We start from the raw sequence: 5,554 nt of genomic DNA, 5'->3' as shown, positions 1-5,554 counted from the left end.
TAACAGAAAACTCAACAACAAATAGGAACCATAACAATGTCTACACATCGGTTTTTCCAAGACAACGATCCCAAACACACGGCTACCATTGCAAGAGCCTGCATCCAAAGTGAGGGGATTAACTGGGTGCCAACACCAGCTGAGTCGCCGGATCTCAACCCCATCGAGTTAGTCTGGGCTGCGATGAAACGATACATTCGCTGCGAGGCCAAACCCAAGAGCAGGGATGAACTGATCTCTGCTATAGAGTCATTTTGGAGGGACAAACTCACCAGAAAGGACTGTAATAAATACATAGATCACCTGGACAATGTAATCGATGAAGTCATAACCTTAAATGGAGCAGCGACTGGCATGTAATATTCCCAAGGCCAACAGATACATGTCATTTGTTATCAGTAATGCATTGAATTGAGTTGAAATGCAAATAAAAAACATTTTCTATGAAACATTTTCCTGACTTTATGTTTCACTATTATATTATGGGCTACCATATAAATCTTTTTTTTTAAGCAAACCTGTAAAAACCCCATTTCCATTTCTTTCATTTTTCAAATTAAATGAAAAATTTAAGTGGCAAAAATCCAAAGCCAAAAATGAAATACTTGTGCTCGGGGTTTCCGCAACTACGAATTTTCATAGTCAAACCTGATTAGTCAGTTCATGCCATTTGGCGTTATTTTTCTATTGATTATGCTGTAGAACGAGTCTGCTAGTTTAAAGTCCATCTTTTTTATTTGAATATTTAACAAAAAGTAAAATATAATGAAATGACAGAAAGAAAGATCCGAGCGTTACAGTGCGCAGGACCTATGACGGCGCTGATTGGATACCGAGCTTGGGGAACCCCTTTCTGGAAACGGTGATGGAATGACGTTGCATAAACCCCCCTCCCTCCCTCTGGGATTCCCAATGGATTGCAGATCCCGCACACGCACACAAAATGACAGAAAGAAAGATCTGAGCGTTTTAGTTTACCACAGATTGGTGAATTTAGATCAAGATATAACAAACATTATTTCTGCATAACATGGCATCAAATATCCTGTAGCTATAAGTAGCCTATAATAATCTACTATTAATTAATACATTTAATTTCAAAACAAGCTCAGACTGCATGAATGGGCTCAAAGAGCAAAGTGTTCATGTACCTGTAACAGGTAACCTCCCCGTTACTGACGCATGATATGATAATTACATCATTTAATAATCATGTGAATGCCGAGCACTGTGAAGNATTGGCGCTATATAAACTGAATTGAATTGAGATGACCTGTGTTGTGAATTGGCGCTATATAAATAAACTGAATTGTATTGAATTGAATTTTGAGGAACTTTAAAGAGACAATTTAACCTGATCATCTAGTCAGATTGGTTTAAAGTTTTCTATCTAAGGAAAACCAGTTGATTGCATTGACTCATGTACTTTTCAGCAATGCCTCAAACTAAACATGCTTGCAGCGACAGTGGAGAGGACAAACTCCCTTTGAACAGGAAGAAACTTCCAGAATACCCAGGCTCAGTGTGAGCGGCCATCTGCTGAGGCCGACTGGGGTTCAAGGAGACAGAAGCAGACATAGAAAAAGAAGCATAGAAACAAAAGGCAACTGTCAACCAGCTCCACAGGCCCCGTCCAGGAAACACACAGCCAGGCAGACGAGCTCCGAGCCAGCTCCCATGTCAGAGGATGAAGAGAGCACATCCAGTTAGTCACAATCAGAGAAACAGGACTACAATAAAAAACAGGCCAAAAAAAACAAACAAACAGGAATAGTAAAACCAATTAGGTTATTCAAAACATGATATAATTTTTAACTGAAGACGAAAGAACAAATCCAAGCGTAAAAGAAAAACCAAAGTAAAGAATATAAAGAAACAAGGACCTCTTTGTCCTCCATGCCCCCCTTGTTTTTTCTGGGGACAGCTTTTGGCCCAGTTTCTAAAGATGTAGCAGCAAACAACATTTTGGGAGCTGTTCTTGTCTGGGGGCTGTGTGCAGAATATTTTGAACAATCAACACAATTCAGTGGCTTTGCATCAATTCAGTGGCTTTGCATCAGTCTGTTGAGGATGGTCATTCCTACTTAGTGACTGCTGGGTGAAGGTGATAGGATGGATCCTATTGGGAGTCAGATGATTGTCTCAAATCTCCCCCGTCATCTCCCTCTGGTTCGCCTCTCTGAGAACCAGGGTAATAAAAGTCGTCCTCATTTAGAGAAGGATTTGTAGCTTGTAGATGGAGTTGAAGCAGAGGGCAGCAGGCTTGTAGTGAGCTAGGATACAGGCCTGATGTCATGTTCTTTTAAAGGGATCTGACTCACATGCAGGAAACCACTCAGAAAACCAGAGTAAAAGTCCAACATCAAGTTCTGGTTCCACGTCCTGTCTCGGCTACCCTCTGTCACTGAGCCTGTTCATCTGCACCTGATCCTGTCTGCTCCTGTGCTTGACCGTCTGGCCACACTTCTGAAATCTGTCAGACTCCGAATCTGTCTGGGAGCCTGTTATCGCCTGGAACCCTGGATCCTGTCAGCTGTCTGTTCCTGCCTGATCTGGATCCAGTCTGATCTGTCTGTTCCTGTCTGCCCTGTATCCTGGCTTGGATCGGCTTCCCGCAACTCCTCCGGAGCTGCAGCACCGGGGACACTCTGGGTGACGTGGGCCACGTCAGCTGTCAGCCCATCGGCTGGATTACACCTCCCTCAAGGGGTATGGACTGAACTGCTGAACCAGGTAAGTGACTCACTGAGACCAACTTCTTCAGTCAGATGATCGTGGTCACTTACCTGTGTTTCTCCTACAGAGTGTCAGAGATTGGGCGGTGCCCGGCCCCCCTCCTGCAGTATCCGCGAGCCACAGCTCCACTTTAGTTTTTGTTTTTCATTAAATAGGCGTTTTGAACTTGCCCACTGACTGTCTCCTTGAATACTGGGTCCATCTGTCCGCAGCTCGTGAAGCAGACTGCCACTTAGATTTCCAGGAGAACTTGAACGGTACGTGTGAAGATTTATCCCCTGCTCAGCGTGAAGCTCAAACAATCCTTTCAGCGGGAAAAGGCCAAACATCCAGTTTGCAGGATGACTTCCTGCCGAGAGGCAAAGACAAAAAACAAGGTTAGAACTCAGAGAGACAAAGACTCAGTTAGACTCAGCTAAACTCAGCTTGGCTAGAGTACCCAAAACTGGCAAACACTCTGGCGTCGAGGTAGTGGAAGTCCACCACTTAAGAGTCCTCAGATAATAAGCCAATCATCCGCAGGTGTGTGGAAGGGCCAACGAGAACAGAGTGCCACCTGTTGGTGGAGGGGTAAAAGACAAACAAAACCCAACCCACACAAACTGGATTCCTAACAGTATACCCTACTCAACGACCGCCACCCGGTGGTCTAGAGGAGCCAGACGGCTGAGTAAGGCGGTAGTCCCTCATGAGGGAAGGGTCCAAGATGAACGATCCAGGGACCCAGGAACGATCCTCTGGACCGTAACCCTCCCAGTCCACTAAATATTAGATTAGATTAGATGAACTTTATTGATCTCGCAGCGGAGAAATTCCCTCGTCACATATTGGCATAGAAGGTGCAAACAGGGAGGAAAAGGGTGTATTAAGAATAATAATATAAATATTATAAATATTGCCACCTACGCCCACGAGGACGAGCATCCACAATTCTGTGGACCGTGTGGGCATGGTGGCCATCAATGTCCAAGGGGGGAGGGGGCTCAGTGGGTGGGCACAAGGGACTGGACGAAACAGGCTTGACCTGGGACACGTGGAAGGTGGGGTGAATCTGGAGAGTGGAGGGGAGATGGAGACGGACGGCACGTTCCCCAATGGTTCTTCCACTTCTTATGGACCTATGAACCGTGGGGACATTTTCTTGGACATAGCCTTCAACGGGATATCCCAAGTAGAAAGCCAGACCTTCTGGCCTGGGGGTTAACCCTACCCAATTGAGGCTTTGAATGGGGAGAGTCCTGTTGCAGAGGATATGTTAGCATTGTGGGCGTACTCAACCCACGGGATATACTGGCTCCACTCAGTGGGATTTGAAGCTGAAAGGCATCTGAGGCTGGCCTCCAACTCCTGATTCATATGTTCAACTTGACCATTGGATTGGGGATGGTAGCTGGAACTGAGTGAGACCTTGGCCCCAAGAGCCAGATATGGAAGAACTCTTCCATATCTGTGAGATGAATTGATGGCCTCGATCAGACAGTATGTCTTGTGGGATCCTGTGTAGGCAAAAAACGTGCTTGACCAGGAGTTGGGCTGTTTGCAAAGCTGTAGGGAGCATCCTCATACCAGGGTGAGGCTCAGACTGGTGGGCCTGCTTTACTAAATCCTCAATCTCCCAGATGACTGCGGCTACTGATTAGCTAGGAGGCAGGATGGGAGCAGCAAATTCTGCAGATTAGTCCGAGGCAAACTGCCGTGAGAGGGCACCCGGTTTGACGTTCTGAGTGCCAGGACGGAAGGAAATGGAGAGGTTAAACCGGGAGAAAGGACGGTCAGGACGTCGTTGACCAGCAGGATTGGCGAGGGTTGAGTCTCTTGTCAGACTGAATGTATGACAGATTTTTGTGATCAGTCCAAACCTGAACAGGGTGTGTAGATCCCTCCTGCCAGTATCTCCATTCTTCAAGGGCCAATTTTATAGCTAATAGCTCAAGGTGTCCGACATCATAGTTTCTCTCTGCTGGGGAAGGTCTGCGAGAGAAGAACGCACAGGGGTGTAATTTGTCATCAGAATCAGATATCTGGGAGAGGACAGCTCCAACACTCGAATCAGAGGCGTCAAACTCCACCAGAAACTGTTTGGAGAGATCCGGCTGTATGAGCACAGGAGCATTGGCAAAGAGATTCTTCAAACGGACAAAGGCTGCCTCAGCCTAAGGAGACTAAACAAAAGGGACCTAAGTAGAAGAAAGAGCAGTTAGGGGTAGAGCAGGTTGGCTGTAGTTTCAAATGAATTTACGGTAAAAATGAGCAAAGGCCAGAAAACGGTGAAGCTGTCTTGGGCATGGGCCAGTCCAGAACAGCTCTAATCTTCTCCTCAGTGGGTCTTACCTGTCTGCCCTCAAGGATAAATCCAAGGAAGGAAACTGAAGGTTTATGGAACTAACATTTCTCAGCCTTGACAAAAAGCCTGTTTTCAAGCAGATGCTGTAGAACTTGGCGGACATGGATCCTGTGCTCAGAGAGGTTTTTGGAAAAAATGAGGATATCATCGATGTAGACAGAAACAAAGAAATTCAGAAAATCTCTCAGGACGTCGTTGACCAGGGCCTGGAAGCAAGCAGGAGCGTTAGTTAGACCAAAAGGCATCACCAGACACTCAAAGAGTCCTATGGGAGTTTTGAAGGTGGTTTTCCATCCGTCTCCCTACCTTACTCAGAGAAGGTGATATGCATTTCTGAGGTCCAGCTTAGTGAAGACTGTGGCACCTTGAACGGGTTTAAAAGCAGATGACAACAGGGGCAATGGATATTTTTTCTTGACAGTAATCTGATTCAAACCCTTGTACTCTATACAGGGTCGAAGTGAGCTATCCTTC

This window comes from Cyprinodon variegatus, unplaced genomic scaffold (genome assembly GCF_000732505.1).
Source record: "Cyprinodon variegatus isolate N-32 unplaced genomic scaffold, C_variegatus-1.0 Scaffold543, whole genome shotgun sequence".
Classification (NCBI taxonomy): Eukaryota; Metazoa; Chordata; class Actinopteri; order Cyprinodontiformes; family Cyprinodontidae; genus Cyprinodon; species Cyprinodon variegatus.
The sequence above is the reverse complement of the archived record's forward strand: the minus strand, read 5'-3'. Positions refer to the sequence as shown.